The 19970-nt window shown below is 27.2% G+C and overlaps 1 protein-coding gene across 1 annotated transcript in view; it reads right to left on the reverse strand.

Annotated features, from left to right (window-relative positions):
- LOC109599138 (uncharacterized) overlaps window positions 1-19970 on the reverse strand; it is a 128881-nt gene that overhangs the window by 70687 nt on the left and 38224 nt on the right. The window lies entirely within an intron of this gene.

The raw sequence follows: 19970 nt of genomic DNA on the forward strand, positions 1-19970 counted from the left end.
TGTTTAGAATTACGGCTCTACCTATTTTCAGTCAAAACAAAAAAATCGAAAAATTGAGTTATCGACATTTTTTTTCAAAATATTCTATTTTTCGGCGCATGTTTTGATCGTCTAAAAAAATTAATATTTTTTAGGAAAAAATTAATTTTAAATTTGATTTTTGGGTTTTTTTCTTGAAATTTTTATGAAATTTGTTTATATAATATATACCAATTTTTATCAAAAAGTTTATTAATAGTGGCATATTTTCAAAAAAAAAATATTTTGTCGATAACGTAATTTTTCAATTTTTTATGAATTTTTAGAAATTCAGCAATTTTTATTACATTTTACTTTTAAGTTTTATATTATAAAAAGTAATCAATATTTTTTCATATATATATATATATTTAAATTTTTAAATGTGATTAAGAACTTATCTTGGTTAATTGAAAAATATAAAATATCTTAAAGAAAAATTAATTTTAAATTGGAATAATACTGATATTTGACGTTTCTCCTTAAATGAAAAAAAAAAATAATACTTATTTAATTTTTTATGAATTTTTGAAAATTTTAATTTAATTTTGGTTTCAAAACTTTTTTTTTCAGAAAGTTCATCAAAAATAAAATATTTTCAAAAAAAGCGAATAACGTAATTTTTCAATTTTTTATTAATTTTTTAAAATTTTACAATTTTTGTATCATCAAAAATAAAAAAAACTTAACCAATCCTAACCTAACCTAGTTTTTTTTCAAGAAGTTCATAAAAATTGAAAATTTTCAAAAATAAGCTACTAACGTAATTTTTCAATTTTGTATGAATTTTTATTAAATTTATCATAATTATTCATGCTTTTTTTTAATACACTATTTTTGAAATACTCTATTACTCATTAATTTTCATTTATTTACGAAAAATTTTGATTGGTAAAAAACAAATTTTTAATATTCCGCTTTAAACAAAAAAAATTTCAACAAAAATCCTCTAAAAATCAGTACTTTCTAAATTAAAAATTATATTTTTTATAATATTTCATCTCATAAAAAATTGAAAATATTGTTGAATAACTTCCTGAAAAAAATAGGTATACAGTCTAAACAAATTTTTTCATTTTCAAGGAAAAACCCTAAAAAATCAGTATTGTTCAAATTTAAAATTAATTTTTCTCTAAGAAATTATTATTTTTTCAATTGACCAAGACAAGTTCTTCACCACACTTAAAAATAAAATATTTAAAAAAAAATATATATATAAAGATATTGATTTTTTCATTTTTTAAGATACAGAAGTTGTTACATTTTCATTAATTCATAAAAAATTGAAAAATTATGTGCTGTTTTTAATGGACTTTTTCGAAAAAATAAGCATATAGTATAAAAAATATATATAAAAAATTCAACCAAAAATAAGCATTTTTCAGATTTAAAATTAAGTTTTCTCTTAATCTTAATTTATTTTACTGGTTAAACATATTCTTTAATGCGCTGAAGAGTACAATATTTAAAAAAAATTAAAAAAATTGTTCGATTTTTTTAGCCAAAACAATAATTGTTTTTTTATTTTTAACAACATACTCTTGTGATATAAATATAATAAACAAATTATATGACTATAAAACATTTTTATATACTTACATAATGTAAAACATAAAACTTAATTAACAAGTTGTAATTGTAACTAGAATATCATCAGGAATTTTTTGAATATGAATTTTTGATAATAATTAATTAATTTTATTCAATAAATAATAATTTATTTTACATACGTAATAAAAAATAATGAATTATATTTTTTTGTTCAATCTTTTTTCTGCAGAGATAAAAATATAAATATTAAGTAATTTAGATTACAATAAAGGTTTTTTAGAATCTTATAACAAAATATATTATGACAGGGTAATTTGGGTGCACTGTATACGAAAACATTTTTTTCATTCAGGCAATACACGGATAAAATATATTTCGTCAAAAAGATAATAAATTCGTTTCGATGGGAAGAAACGTAAACAGTGTTGCGGTTAATAAAAGTTTAAATTCTATGCAAATTTTGTCAATTTTCAGTAATTTTCGTCATGTTGCATATGTTTAATCAAAAGTTATTCTGTTTCAAACATTTTAGGTTCCAGCAGATCGAATATAAAATAAAAATGTTATAAAAAAAGTTTATTTAAATTATGAATATGAAAATATTGAAGCAAAGCGATAAAAATTGATAAAAAAAGTTGATAAGTTCATGTCAGTCTATCAGATAGGTTTAATATATTTATTTTACAATGTTTATTAGTATTTAACTATATTTATGTTAGCGTTTATTTAAAGTTATCCCAAGCTCATGAAGAAATAAGCTTTAACATATTTTTTATGGAATTTTTTACAGGTTTGAATAAATTTATATGTAAAGAAATGATCCTCTTTTTCAGCAAATATTATATTCTTGTCATGACTTTTAAATTCAAACGTGACATAATAATGGAATTTAAAATTTCATCAACTGTAACTTAGCAATTTTTAATTCGTGCGAAACGAATTTATTACCGTCGGAGGCGTAATTATATTACCTTCCTAACGAAAAGGAAGTCATCTCTATCGGGATTTTCCTTCACTCATGACGTTTGGTAAATAAATAAATTTTTTCTTCATATTTTAAAAGTATTTCAAACAGTACTTAGTTTTTGTCACAATTTGTTTTATCTAGTAATTTATACTAAATGTTTAACATGACTAGAGTACGAAGAAGGAATAATTTTAGCCAATTAAGCGAGTTTGATAGTGATAAAATAGTGGGACTGTGATGTGATGTTGGCAGTCATGGAGTGAAGAGGGCAGTAGAAATAGAGCAAGAGGTTCCAGAAGACTCAGAGGATACTAGTCATAAGGGACAGGGTGAGTTCTACTCGAATGATTGCTGATTAATGAAGCTAGGCCAATTGATATTCGATCTGTTTACCTCCGTATTAGGTTTTTTGTCTTAAGGATAGGTCCTTTTTTGGACTTACTTCTACCAGCAAACCATAGGCGCCAACGTTGTGACTGGTGAATGAAACTTCAACAGTGGAATGAGGAATGTAATCACATTGTATTTAGTGATTAATCACGCTTTTGCTTGCTGTACGATGGTCCTGTGCTAGTAAGACGGCGACGTGGAAAAAGAGGTGATTCTTCGCTTTGCAGTGGAGAGTAATTCTATGTGTTTAATGGTATGGAGTGCTATTGTTTATGGTAGCAAGTCACCTTCAGTTTTTATTAGTAGCAATATAACATCCCAGCGATATATGGATGATCTTTTGGAGCCTTATTTTTATCTCTACGTGATGAGAGATCTTGGTCTAATTTTTCAGTAAGATAATACCCGTTCACATATTGCCAGGAATACATTAAACTTGGAAATCTTCCATACGAATTTACTGCCTTGACCACCCAGATCTTCAGACCTTTCTCCAATCGAAAATGTGTGGGATATGATGGGGCGACGCTTAAGGAATTTATAGTGCCCTCCACTGACTTTTAATAAACTGAGACGTCAGATTCAGTTCGTGTGAGATGAGATAGCAACTACAACGTGCCAATGAGTATAATCAATTCATTATTATCCTGTAATTGTTTAATATTTTTCTAAAAATAAATTGGAATAAATTAATTATATATTAAAGGTTAAAAAATGTGTCAAAAAATACCCCGTATAAATAATAAAATTATTCTTGTCTTTATATATATTTTAGTAAAATACAAAACTCTACATAGAAAAGCGTAAAAATGATTAACGAGTTACAATTATAAGTAAGAAAAAACTATACTACATATTTCATTAAGTTTATCGCGAATGCTTTGTGATATAATTGTAATTCAAAGTGCAACATTTCGTGATTAGCTTCTTATTAAAATATTATAATAATTCGTATGAAAAGTGTGCATTAAGTTTATCGTACGTCATTGACCACGCAACGAATTCGCTAAAACGCTAGATAGTAATCGTATTTATTCAGGATTTTTGGCCTGTAAATGTTTCACCATGTTTTTGATAATCGGGTGAAAAAGCTATATATATGTGCCACGAATTTTGGGGGTTGCGTGCACGCATTCGTCGGTGCACGTTACAAAATTCGTTTAAAATTAATTGCCACAGGTGAATTAAACAGTAAACAGTTCAATAAAAAGCCCAACGAGATAAACGAGCCAATTTATTGGCCGATTGATCGTTCGTGTTTGCCCGCACCGCCCCACCATCGTGAACCACGAAAAACCACTAATGATGAATATTTTTCGTCCAAAATTTATATTCAGATTTATATTTGAAACTATCGGGCGGGTGGGTGAGTGAAATTCGTTTCTGTGCAAATACGACAATTCTCCTCGGCGGATGTCTCGATTCAAATGTAAATTCGGAGCAATTAAGTTGATTTAAAAGTAAGTTACATCGATTCGATGTGCGAAAATACAAACTAGGTTTGGCCGTGATTTGAATAAACCGCCCTCCTTCGACAACGTTTTAATTCCGATCACACTGTTTTCATTTATAACAGCCGAAACGGCACTTTTATCAAATCATAAAGCTGCCGCATAAATTTATAACGTTTATTGTATTGACTCGAGAAAACATTTACATTTGAAATGTTTCGAGTGTCTGTGGAAGATAAATTAATACCCCTGCACTAGAAATGTTTTAACAATAAATTTTTAAAGTTGGTAAAATTGAGGACGCCTCCACGTGTATACATATAACTGCTGACGTAATCAGTGCTCATATGTTTAAAAGATAAGGATATCAAACGTTAATTTTAATTGATTACAATCAATAGAGGTAGTGATTATTTTATTAATTGTTGTGAAATTCGACACAAAATTGTAAAGAAAAAACAAAATAGGTTTTTAAAGAAATTGATGTTCATTTAGTTTATAATTGATTATTGTAGTCTGTGTCGAAATTTGTTGATAATTTTGCCTTGACGTAAATTAACTCCAGTTGAGAGAAATAGTGCAATATAATTTAATGAAATTAAATTAAATTGCAAGTCTTTTTTTAATGGTTAATTTATCACTGACTGAGATATTGTTTAATTCCTTTGTTGTTACAGGTCTTAGGATAACCTTGAAGTTGCTTCTCCACATACCAACAGAGTTATCAAAAATTGTTTGGAAGTGTGACTGAATTAGAGTGGGCTTCTTGGTCACCGGATCTTAATCCTATTGAGTACTTATGAGTTAACGTTAAAAAAATAATTAAAGCGCGTTAAAATATCCCTGTTAAAACAGAACAACTGTATATTAAAATTTATGAGAAATTCACATTTTTGTTATTTGCTCTACATAAAATTGTTTTAACGATTTTGTTCATAGTTTTATAGTAGTTTGGATAAACAACTTTTTATTTTAAACACATTTTTTTCCGATAAAACACTATTTATCGTAATTACTGCGGGATTCCATATAAGTTTGGTTTGGTTGTGTGTATATGAGTTGAAATAAAACTTTTATCAAATCATAAAAAGCTCATAAACTTTCAACATCAATCGTAATGTTCCAAGAAAACGTTTACACTTGAAACATTTCGAGTGCCTACAGAAATTAAATCCTCTTTTTGATTTGATTTTTTCGTTCCGATTAATTCGGATCAAGGAGAACACAAAAAAGGCACGTTTTACATATCAAATCTCTGCTGCCTTAAATATAAAAGCCGTAGTAAAAATATAAATTTATATTTTCATTTGAAACGCACAGCAGACTTTTGGGGTAAAATCGAACACATCAATTTTAATGGTGCAACTCATCGATTGCGTCGTGACTCCCGCGGCACCAGACAGTCTGTCGAAATAAACCGTGTCGATTAATTGTTTTCTTAAAATATCTAAATCTGTTTTAATTAAAACGTTAAAAAAGGGACCCGGTTATAATTCTGCTTTTCTTTGCGAGTCCGCTTTTAATGTAAAAGACGCCGTGAATTATCTTTGTAGTTTTGACCTTCTTTTAAAACTTGCCTTAATAATAATTTTGCTTTGTGTACCATTTTAATTTTAGATTGTCTGGTGACAAGGGTTTTAGATAAAGTATATTAGTTTAGCGGCTGCGCCAAAAAAATTATGAGAAATGTTTATGTTTGCCATTGTCTCATTCAAGCAAGTTTATATTTTATTCCTCCGGTAAAATTAACATTTACTTAAATACGACGATAATTAAAAATAACGAATTCAGTTCGTTCATTAACTTTGGGGTGGAATTTAATCTGGTTAAACTATTATTGCCATTACACAGACCCATTTATATGATAAATGCAATATGCTCTTTATATGGTTAAGTATCCGCAGTGTTGACGTGAACAAAGAGGCGAATGTGGCTTGAAGAAAATGATAACAATTTATCTAATAAAACGTTTACTCATGCACTCAAGTGTTTCCCGTTTGGAAAATGTAAACGGCAAAAATAAAATCCAATGTTTTCTGCACATTTAACGTTATTGTTTAATTCCAATTAAACTGAAAACACGCAAAAAACCGACTACATTCGAAGCCACCCCGAAATGTGCATGCATATATGTTCAAACTTTATAAATAAAACACAAACACGTATGAAAACAACAACAAAATGCTATTGTAACCGACGGCATTTATTCTAGCCACGTATTGATTTTAGATCCAAATGCGGAAATATAGAGCCATTCTCAATTGATTTATGGGACGTTTTCAATAAACGAAATGTAAGAAACGCGTGACGTTGTGAACACTGAATGTCATTATCACTTCGAAAATGTACCAATATTTGTGTGCTCATTTAATGTCAATTAGTGTACGCGTACTTTACCTACGATCTAACTAAAGGAATTGTTTGGTAAATGAATGTAAAGAAAGAAAACGCTCTAATTAAAGAAACTGAATTAATGTACGTTTAATAAGCAATTTTCCAGGAAGTATAAGTAAGTAATATTTTATTTTTGTATACTTAGAGTTATTAAAGTTGTTTTCTTTTTCTTTATAACCTTGAAACAAGAATATTGAAGTTGAGTTGTTAGTTATTTATTATACGATCCATATAATGAATAAAAATTAATTTAATTTTCCTTCTTTCTTTTTTTGTACAATGTTTACTATTTATTTCTAAGTGCATATACGTAACGAAAAATGGGAGTCAAAGTTCAATTTTTTCTTATATTTTAATTAAATGTGGGTAAATTGTCGCAATTTATTTTAATTTTTTGATAATTTGATATGAATTGATAATAAATATTCTCATCTACTTTGCTACCTTTACTTTAGAATAAACCAGAGGCTTGGCTTTTTCGATCACCTGACCTAAATCCATCAGAATTTTTTTGTGGGGCTATTTAAAAAGTTTAGTCTATGCCAATCCAATAGACAATCGAGGAAACTTATTGGAAATGATTAATTTCAAAAATATGGACTAATGTTGGAGCATTCTGGAGAGCCTAACAAGCTTCCTATTATTTTTATGTGTTGTATCTGAATTCGGGAAATTCACATATTCTGAGACACTCTGTATAAAATTATAATTTAGTATCAAATCCTACTGAAATTTAATTTATTGAACATTTTATTATATATTATAATGTTATAGAAGATTTTTTTTCTTTTAAATATTTAAAAAATAAAAATATTGAATTCAATATTTCTTAATTATAATTGTCATTTTTGAATATAAATATATTTATTTAAAAGGTATATAATAAATTTTACATTGTTTAATTTTCTTGTTTTTCTCTTTATAATATTTAGTTATTTTAAATAAATAAAGTAACTTTTATTTTATAGTTTAAAATATATAATATTCATTTTTAGGAATAAAATACATAAATAAAATCAAAATGAATGATAAATTTAGAAATTGTAATTTTTGATTATCTAATACTCTTTTTTCCTTTCTTTATAATATTTATTAATTTTAAATTCATAAAATATTTTACGAACCTTTTGTCTAAATTAAAATAAAAAATTGAGAAATTTACATTTAAATATAAATTTAAGTTAAAAAACTAAAAATGATAATTAGTTTATTTATTTTAATGTTTACAGTATAAAAATTATAAAATTTAATTAATTGAAAAATATAATAAATTGTATTAATTATTAAAGTTCTTTTTAATTCATTTGACATTTTATTTAAAATGTATATTTTAGGTTATTAAAGTTGTTTTTTTTTTCATTCAAAAATTTGTAAAATAAAAATTTGAATTCGATCTTTTTTAATTATAATTTTCATTTTCAAGAATATTATTATTAATATTAAATACATATAATAAATTTGAAATTTTGTTTCACCATAATATAATATATATATATATATATATATATATATATATATATATATATATATATATATATATACATATATATATATATATATATATATATATATATATATATATATATATATATATATTAAATTACAATTCATATTTATATCATTGTTAAAATTAAAAAAAAAAGAAAAATGATAGCAATTGGTTGTTCAATGTATTTTAATTCATTGAACATTTTATGTAACATTTTATATTTTTAAAGTGGCTTTATTTTCATTCAAACATAAAATAAAATTTTTTAAATAATTCTATGTAGAATATGTTATAAATATTACAATTTTAAATTGTATAATTGTTAATTTATTTCTTTAATATTTGCTAGTTTTACATGCATAATAATCATTTTTATGTGTTGTAAAGTTTATATTTAATGAAAAAACATAAATTCTAACGTTATAAAATTACCGGTAAAATATTATTCGTTTTCATTTCCTACAAAAAACTTAATTAAAGACATCACACAATTAATTGCTCTTAAGTTCTTAAAGTTGTCAATTATTTTATCTTTTAAACACATTAATTATTTTATATTCATTTCAGATTTCATAATCTTCATTAAAATGTAAATCTTTAAGAACTTTATCCATGAAAACTCATTTATTAGAAATAATTAAAAACCTTTTAACAAATTACCTTTTTACATTTCATTTAGTAATAGACTAATGTAAATATTTCGTGAAAAGAAAATTGAATTGTAACGCTTTGTGAGACGCACTCGCTGAAAGTAAGGTGCATGATGGATGATAAAGAGCTTTCGTGATTTTGCAACTAAGAAAATTCACTGTCGACTTCTGCGGCATTATTACGAAAACCGCTTTTACCAACATGATACAATTTTCTTGGCAAAACCGAAAAACGATAAAACAAACGTGGTTGAATAAATCTTGTAAGGGAAATTATGTTGATGCGATGACGGCAAACGAATTAGGAACTTTTCAAATGTCTGCTTATAATAATATATTTTATTCATAGTGGATTCGACTTATAGGTGAATTGGAGAAGCGAATGACAAAGTTTCGAAACAAGTTTTAAATTATATTCTTTGCTGAGACGGCCGCAATAACAACACACATAAAATAATCAATACATAATTCATACAACGTCAAACTGAACCCTTGTTTGTGGATTAAATTAACCCTGTTCTATTAATCGTTTAGTAAAAGGAATTTAACATATCCATATTTACAAACACTGTTGACAACGTAATAAGTAACATCAGACGCAAAGTCTGACAACAAGTTACGTATATTGAAACATGCAAATTATTTTGGCTCAGTGTCAAAATCAAGGTCGATAAAACTTTCGAATGACATTTCGTTATTCATGGGGAAATTTATTAACACTATTTAGAGGACATTCTTAAATTAATCATTGCTGTATAAAGTCTTACGCTGGCTTTTATAAGGCACGTTTTCTGTGAATTGAATTCAACCTAATTCCGTTGCTTTTAAAATATATAATAAAACCTTAACCTTTTGACCCACATTTGGCATTGAGATAAAACGGACGGAAAACCTTGCCAATTCGATCGCTGAGTGCATTCCTTATTTTATTTTAATCGGGTCGACCGTAATTATTTAATTTAAAAGGAATTATTGAAACAACATTGACAGCTTTGTACCACAATTTAAATAATTTATTTACGACTCGCTTTGTTGTGATAATCAATAAATTATAATTAACCACCATCAACATATATTATGCTATTTTATTTTTATTATATATTAAAATTTTGGTTTATTAACACATGACTGCTAATAATCCAAAGAAAGTTTCCCAAGAGTTCTCCGTTCCTTTTGATAAGTTGATTCTTCGCTTTTATATCGTATAAAGGGAAAGTAGAGCTCGAAGTCAATATTAAATTTCCGTGTAACTTGATGGCATGCTTAATGTTTTGGAAATATAACCAATTCAAACTTTTACATTAGAAAACGTAGTCCACATGTACTTGAATTTCTAGTTCAGGTAATAACGCACTTTTTCACTTAATTGCTGTGTTTATTTTCATTACTTGTGGGAAAATTACTTTTGATGTTAATGCCGATAGGACACTGCGAAATGGCTGCGGAAATTTACATAAGAGAAATTCAATTTAAACTTTCTAATGGTCAATAAGATAAAATTGAAAATTTGCCAGTCGATTTACATCCTCCAACTTTGAGATCGTCCGCTTAGAAATCAGTCCGATAAAAAAAAGTTGTTTAGTTTAGCTTATTGATGGGGCTTAATAAGGTCGTTAAATTGAAAATGGAAAATGTGGAAAGTTCAAGCTTTCGTGATTGCAAACCCCAGTCAATTATTTCTGATAAACGTAGGCGTTTAGCAATTTCTTAAAAAGTTTACCATGCACGTAAACGCAGGAGAGTGCTCGAAAAGTTTTACAGTTATGAAAGTTTTTATTGAGGTTTAGTTTTAGAAAAATACAGTCTAGTCATTTTTGTGTGGGTGTATAAACAGAGAGAAGCCTTTGTTACTTGTTTTTACGATTGAAATATCCGTTGCGAGTAAATTGTGAAAGAAAATAAACGTGCACTTTTCGCTTTGCAATTACTTGATTGTATCGATGGTATGACCACACTGTGTTATATCTGTCATTTGTATTATTTTAATTTGAAATATTATGAAAATGAATATGCTCACTGATAACTTGCTTAAAAAAATACTGAGTGGCCTACGTAAGACGGAAACAATAAATATTTGTTTATTTATATAATTTCAGTAATGACGGCGTAATTACATTTGGAAATATTAAAGAGTCGATTTCCACAATAAAACTTGCTCAATCTTTTCAAAAAAACAGTGTCTTCTAAGCCACAACAAATATTCAAGATGTTTCTAAAATTAGTAGCTAAAATTTCGAAACACGTTCAATGATGAAGAAAATCTAAAATCTAAAGTTTCTCCTGAGAAGATTTTAAATTTAAAAATCAAAAGTTTTTTTTTTATATTTCTGTCGCCTTTGGTTCAATCGTGTTTTAATTTGGTATTTATTATCCTAAAATACATATCTATAATTCAATAAAATAAATTTTTTTCATAATGTCATAACAGCGTAGATTCTGGGAGTTTTCCTTTTTTTTCATGCTCCATTTTCTTACGTTACTATTTTTTAAATATTATTATTATTATCAATCATTTTATCTTTGTTATCATTATTATCATTACTATCATTATTATCATTATTATCATTATTATCATTATTATCATTATTATCATTATTATCATTATTATCATTATTATCATTATTATCATTATTATCATTATTATCATTATTATCATTATTATCATTATTATCATTATTATCATTATTATCATTATTATCATTATTATCATTATTATCATTATTATCATTATTATCATTATTATCATTATTATCATTATTATCATTATTATCATTATTATCATTATTATCATTATTATCATTATTATCATTATTATCATTATTATCATTATTATCATTATTATCATTATTATCATTATTATCATTATTATCATTATTATCATTATTATCATTATTATCATTATTATCATTATTATCATTATTATCATTATTATCATTATTATCATTATTATCATTATTATCATTATTATCATTATTATCATTATTATCATTATTATCATTATTATCATTATTATCATTATTATCATTATTATCATTATTATCATTATTATCATTATTATCATTATTATCATTATTATCATTATTATCATTATTATCATTATTATCATTATTATCATTATTAACATTATTATCGTTATTATCAATATTATCGATATTTCCATAATTATCAATTTTATTATTATCATTATTTCCATTATTATTATTAATATCATTATGATGGTTAATATCAGTATTATCCTTCGTATCGTTTTATCATTATCATTATTATTATTTCCATTATTATAATCATTATCATTATTACCATTGTTATTATTCTATGTTATTATATACTAGTGACTTAATAAATAATATTTTAAGATACTGAAAATATTTTCTTGCTGACAGACAAATATACCAAATTTTTTTTGAAATTTGATATCTCATTTGAATTATGGTAAATTCAAGTATTTATCTTTCATAAATAATTCCCAACTCCACATTGAATGTAAAATTATAAAAATTTCCTGATGGTTTTAATCTTTTAAAATTCTCAAGCTCGTCTTACATTTATTTTACGTTTTATGGATGGAACTTCTTTATTTAAAGTTTTTCTTCATAGTCCCCATATTGATTTAAATATTTTGTTCAGCTTAACTGAGCAAAAACGAAACAAAGGCACGGAATTTCCAACAGAAGTAGGTCACGTCAAAAGATTAAAAAAGAATAAAATAAAAAACAACGATTAGTTTTAGAGCAGCGTTGACTCATTATACATGTGGGAAAGGCATCGACAACAATGAAGTCGAAATAGAATGTCATCGAGATAAACGGTTCGCGGAGTCCTTGCGGTCGTTATACGCCGGAAAAAGACGGCAAGAACAAAGGTGAAATTTGTTTATAAATTTTTCCCCCGCTTAACCGCCTCCAAAACATTCTTGCTACAATTATAATCGCTTTAAAGTGTGCTCAAGATTACCAGGAAAGTTTGCGCTGTCGGACCATTTTCATTTTGTCTCCTTTTATTTTGAACGTTTCGGCGCCTGTGTCATTATCTTCGCTACACTGTAAATATTACTTACCATTTTGAATGGCACCTCATTCAACGAAATTTGTTTTTTTTGCAATACCTAATAGCGACGCGATGTTGGATGTAAAAACTGAAAGTTGTCACGCCGTCAGTTATGAATGGAGATGGCTGCGGAGCCGGTTCCATTTCCCGGAGAATTGTAAAAGTAATAGTAAAATCGATAGCGCGACAGACTCGTCGCTGCCGATTTGTTGTTTCGATTTTTCCGCTGACCCGTCCATTTCCATGGCCGCAACATTAAATAATACAGCGTGTCGTCCCACCTGACGCCGCATTCGCATCCGGATTTTATCGGAACGGATGTGTCCGGAAGTGCACATAAATGAAACATTAAATTAAGTGCAGTCGTGATGGGTTTCCGGATAAAACAACCGGGCTGTTAAAATCTGGATTAGGGCATCGTAAAACCGATGTAACAATGTTGTGTGTGGCAAAAATTAAGCGGAAAATTGCAAGTTATAATGTGCTTAATTGCCCATGTTAAACTTTAATCAAGTGGAAATTTTAGTTTTTGTGTTAAAGTTTTTGCTGGTGAGTTTGGACTAAAATAAAAAAATGATTGTACGTTATATTAATAATAAAGACCAACAAAATGATTATTCTTTATTTTGGTGATGGAAAACAAAGAACTGAATTTGTATGTTTTGATGTGCAAAAATGCCATCAAATTCTGTTTATCATCTTCAGTTTTTAGGATACAGGTTAATTGGAATATCAATAATTCGGAGGGAATCATTCCATCACCATAACAATTACTCCCGTTTGTTTCATAAATATTAACTTCCTGCGCTTTCGGAAGAGGGTACAGAAACATCCAATTTCAATAAAAAAAGCATAATATCGTTGAAATAGACTAAATAATTCTTTAGCATTTTAATCAATAAGAAGTCAATGATCTCGTAAAAGACCTGAATATCTCAAGGAGTCAGCGGAATTATCTTAAGAATCAGATTCAATAGATGAAATTTAAAGGCTATTTAGGATTCTATATACATCCAGTACCCAGGAACAGTTGAAAAATCCTTGACATCAAAATGGTTGTTGGACATTGTGAGTAGGGCTTATCTAGAATACTTTAATCTGGGAGACGAGGATAAGTCTTGGGCTCCACATTTCGTATGTAAAATATGTGTTAAACAATTGCGACAGTGAACTATGGGAATTAGGCAATTAGAGAATGTCTAAAGTTTGGAGGGAACTACGAAATCATTTACAATGACCCTTATTTTCGTTTCTTAAATATCAAAATTATTAAAGAAAATAATTTTAGACAAATGAACATAATCCAAACTAAATTCCCTAAGCCTGTATCGCATTTTGCAGAATTGCAATTTAAATTGAATAATGAGACCTGTGTGTCCTTCTGAAGAAGTACTCACTCCATCAATTCAAATGTTCAGTTCAATCCAAATAACAGGTTGAGAAATTCTGTTGAATTTTTTACCTTTCAAAAATTTCAAAATAACTGTGAATAAATTGGTATAAATTTTATAAATATTATTTTAAATCATGTTTTTAATTATTGTTGGTTGATTAATAATATATTATATTAATATATGTATAATATTATATTTTATATTTTATATTTTAATTTTAATAATTCAATTTATTATTATTGTTAAGTTTTATTTAATTAAATATACATTTAACTGTATGTTAATTCAAGATTTCATTTTTTTTTGCCTTTAATAATTATTATACTAATTGTTTAATGTTTACATTCCGTTTGTAGTTCATATATTATAAATATGCACTAATATTCAAATTAGCACTATAAAATGACGAAAAATTAAAGATATCCTTATATTTACTAGTGATCATGTCCTCTACTTCTTCGTAGTTCTGCGCAATATTGAGGCATTGATTGTATCAACCAGCGGATCAAGTTTTGAGGTACATTGTTCCCTTCTCTCTGAAACTGTTGAGCTAATTCTTGAAGGTTATATGCGGCTTCCAGATTTCTTATGCGTCGATCTAGTTGGCCACACCATAACATCCAAATTATCCTCTTCAAAATAATTTTGAACAACTCAATTGTTAGGCCATGATCTTCGGATCGGTGCCCGGAGAGGGGTTTTTAGTCGGTTAGTCCAACACTGCCTTCGACTTCCACCAGAAGGCGTCTTGTAGATTTTCCCCTCTTTGACCCAATAAAAAAAAAACTCAATTGTGGTAATTTATCAACGTTGTAATCGGCAAGAACCCAAAAACTATTGCTGATACGTAAAATCTTGTGGTTCTTTAAGACTCTGCACCCAAAAATTATCCTGAAACTTTGGCTTGTGTGATTTTAATTTAAATACGTAACTTTCATCCAATTTTTGTTATGTGGTCGTTAATAAAAATATTACCAACACATTTATAATTTAAAAATATAATAAAACGTAATGAACGCATTTATTATAGTATGCACATTTCCGTTATTATCAGAAATATGATTATATCAACCGTAAAATTTTTGACTGAAATTATACTAAAAGCATTAATAATAATATTAAAAATTATTCTAATGGGCCCATTACTAATAAAACCAATGTAATATCATTAAACTCACATATAAGTTAATTATACAAAACAATAAAACTAGATAAACCCTTGCATAAATTTTACATCTACATACATATATTTTATACGAATTTAATAACCCTTTAATACAGTCCCATAAACCATCTCGTATAACTGCAAAGCATGGATGAAAATAGAAACAAAAATTGTACTGAAAAAAGGTGTATTCCACGCGGGTTATAAATCGCCGAATCGACTTCTTGATGCAGCAGGTTTTCGTCATCTCGGAAGTTGATCCGATCGGCGTTCAGGTAATCGATGTTACGGGAACGTCTTCAGTTCACCGACCCAACGTCTATCCATTTCCGTCGTATAAACAAATGGGAGCTTTTACCGATGGGACTGACATAGTTTCAGTTCTAGAACTATTTTTAGGGGGATGATTATTGGAAGTTTCTATCCGGAATGTTTGCACCGTTCAGTCAGGATGACATTCCTTAAAAGCTGTTTTTTCTTTTGGATATCGTTTTATTAAAGTTTAATAAACTGAGTTTTTATTATAAAAGCACGTTTTACATTTAATTGAAGCTCACTTAATTAACCGTAAAAAATGACTGATTGAATTGACTTTGTGTGATCAATTTAATTTATTTGAACAATATATATATTTAAACGATTTATTTAATAATTGGGTTATTTCAAATCTAATAAAACAAACAAGATGTTTCTTCTGGTACAGTCATTCAGAAGTAGTTCTATAAAAGAGAGTGGAAATAGGCGTTCATCCTCATGAAAAATATTATTACCTAAAGGAGGAACAAATTATATCTTTACGATTGCTTTTAACACCACTTAGAAAAAATATACTTTCTTACAATTTGTTACAAAAACATTCAGACTTGTAATTATTTTATTGCTGAGATACATAAGTATAAAATTGAAAAAAGTATGAATTGAATGAATTAAACAACTTTGAAACAGTTCTGCATTCCTTTAAAAAGATAAAAAACCTTTAGTTAAATTATGCACGTGCAGAGGATTCTGTCGATGAGGCGCCTTCACATAAAATCTAAATATTTAAATTTTCATTAGCATGCAGTCGGAAGAGACGGAGGGTTATTGTTTATTTATATGCACGCATGTAAAAAAGCTAGTAAAACGTGAATTGAGTTGGTTCAGTTAAATTTTGGCGTCATGAAAATTTCAAAATAACTTTGTATAAAATGATACAAAATTTATAGATATTATTTTAAATCAAAACCATACTGTGAATTTGGTTGGTTAGTTAAGACAATATGTTTCATTTTAATTTAAATAATATAATTTGTTATTACTTTTAAGTTTTATTTAACTGCATGTTAAAAATTAAAACTTTATTTTTTAATAATTATTTAATTATTATTTTATATTCCACTTGTGGTTTATTTTTTACAATGAAATAATTCATTAATTTTAATTTGTTAATTCATATATATAATTAATTTATATAATGGACTCAGTTTTTTTAATTTCAATAATTATTTATTTCAAATAATTTTAATCACATTCGTATTGTTTGGAAAGTGGCGAATGCGCAAGTTTACTAATGTATGTATGATGTTTCTTTACTACAAATTAAATATTTTTACATATCATTCTATTTCTCATATATAAATAATTATTTGTGTCCTGTGTAACTATATATACATCGAATTTTAAATGGAAGTGCTTTAAGCCATCCAAATGCCAGGACGAACCACCATTCAATGAATCGTCTTAATTGCAAACAAGGCCCGCCGCATTTCCATAACAGACTGTTCAAAATCGTATAAATGATCGGTTTTAATCGGTGGTGCTCAAATTTGTCGTTTGTTCCTCGAGTTGATTATCACACACTTCTTTGTTTTGGGTCCCAGAAAAAGCGTTTAAGCGGTCCATTGTTTCATACAAAGCTTTATCAAAGTCCCCACGGTGCACGGCGCTCCATTGACCATAATTACGTTTAAAAGCGGTGCCGCAGTAATTCACACTGTTCTTTGTCAGTGTAACCTGCGCACTTTGAACCCGAAAGTTTGAGGTCTGATTATAAAAGAAAAAAAAACAGCCTATTTTTTTATTGACGGTATTCAAATCAGGTTTCTATTCGTGAAACTTCTCAACCACTGACTAGCCAAAAAGTTTTTTTAAATCATCTCAAATTACAATCTTTTACAACTCGCAGCACGAGTGAAGGAAAAAAAAAGGAGGCAATCAAACTCGAGAGACGTACTCGTGTAAGTTGCATTTTATCTTGCCCCGGAGTGAATCTAATTGATTTAGTGGGCAAGTTTTCGACGCTGTTTTGTGTATTTTCTCGGCTTTAAACTTCGCATTAATATTTCAACGCCGCAATGGAACGCCTGTGCACAGACACCGCTAAAACATCAATGTAACTGCACACACGGAATTCGTTTTCAAGGAGTTGTTGCATTTAAATTACGATTTTATTACAGTGTTGCACAAATAGCAATCAAAATTAAAACTATATATATATATATATATATATATATATATATATATATATATATATATATATATATATATATAGTGATAGAAAGATAGCAATTTAACACTTTTGATTTTTACAACATTGAAATAGAAAATATTGTTTCATCTATTCTATATGTAATAGGATAAAAAATAAAGTGAGTTAACAATGTAAAGATGTAAAGAGTGTAAAAATGTGTGATTACTGCTTCACTATAATTTAGGTTCACTCTCATCTTCCACATAATGGAGCAATCCAAATACAAATTAAGAATATGTTACAATATGTTGCAATTGTACTGTCTGTAACTAGACAAATATCTTAGAAACGGCTGTGAATTAATGTGGTTGATGCCTGATTGTGCATGATTTGAAATTTGATAATTCTATATTTTGTACAATTTTTTGTGGTTAATATATCTGGAAATGTTCCGTTTTCATTTTTTGCAGTAAGTATAAAGTTGATTCCATGCGTCCCCGGTGATGATCCGACGTATTACCTGCGTACATAAAACTTTGCTACCTCCTAATTTACACTGCGGAACGTAAAGGTGTTCCCCCTTTCGAAAGAATGCCCGTACCGTTTGGAACTTTTATTGTGTACGGTGTATCCAGTCAGAGACGGAGCCCTTTAAATATTTAAGTGCGGAAGGCAGGTGAGCGGAATGACGTCACACCTTTATTGACCAGTTCGTGGCATATATACCCTCGTTATCCTCTACATTTGCTTATTTCCAGCATTCTGTGACGTCAGCACACGAAACTTACAGTTTTGGGTGCAAAGTTTTATAATCGTCGCCGTACTTCACGGGCGTTATGAAGAAACTTCACGGTTACTGCGAATTACGCCACAAGAAAGTTTATTAATTTAGCGGTGCGCATCACATTCGAACATGTATTTTGGTTTGGGGCCGACTAAATTATGTTTATGTTGTCTATTCACTAGGGATGTGTACTGGAAAACATTTAGTGGATATTTAAAATGGAAAATAAATATTTTATTAAATACATTACTATTCTGTAAGAAGTATTGCAACATTTATTACAGATTTTTAATATTTTAAAACAATATTCATAATAAAAAAACATTAATAATGTACAAATGTAAATATTTTTATTTAATTAAAGTTAAATATCATCACATCACACATTAATATTATTAATAATATTAATTACGCCACTATATTGTAGGATGAGTAATGAATTGCATATTTATTATGTTTTAAAATAATATTAATAATAAAAAACTAAAATAGATGAAAATATTTATTAAAATTTAATAAATACTAATAGAAAAGAACTATTGTCATAAGAACTACTTCCATATTTTTATCTTAAAATTCTAACTCTCCAACTTCCTCCAAAGTTTTATAAGAAATTATTGATATTGTATCAAAATTGTAGAAAAAAACTAAATATAATTTTAAAAGATATATAGAAAATAATATAATTTCATATTTTTATCTATACAAAATAATTTTATGTATATATAATATATTCAAATAAATTGGTGACAAAAATTAAAAAGTACTTTGCTCTAACTTCCACTAAAGCTTTATCTACATATACATTAATTTTTAAATTTAATTCTAACCTTTTATATATTTTTAGTTTTATTATATAAGTTTCTGATCCACTTGCAAAGAAAAAGTTATTGTCATCCATTTTAATTCATTGCAAAGGAATAATCCTAATAGAAACCTACACTAGTGGTTTGAGAATTTTAAGTTAAAATAACTAAAAATAATTTTTTACCTTTATATTAAACATTCATATATTTTTAAAGTTATGTTTGATAAATTTATGATCCACTTAAAAGTATTGCAAAAGATCATGTTTCGATAATTTTACCTTAAAATTACTTTTTTAACAACTGAAATTTTTGTATTCAATTCTAAACATTCATATAGTTTTAATGTTTTGTTAGACAAGTTTCTGACCCACTTTAAAGCATCAATTTAAATTGAATATTTATTTATTTATTA

This window comes from Aethina tumida, chromosome 2 (assembly GCF_024364675.1).
Source record: "Aethina tumida isolate Nest 87 chromosome 2, icAetTumi1.1, whole genome shotgun sequence".
In the NCBI taxonomy this organism is placed as follows: Eukaryota; Metazoa; Arthropoda; class Insecta; order Coleoptera; family Nitidulidae; genus Aethina; species Aethina tumida.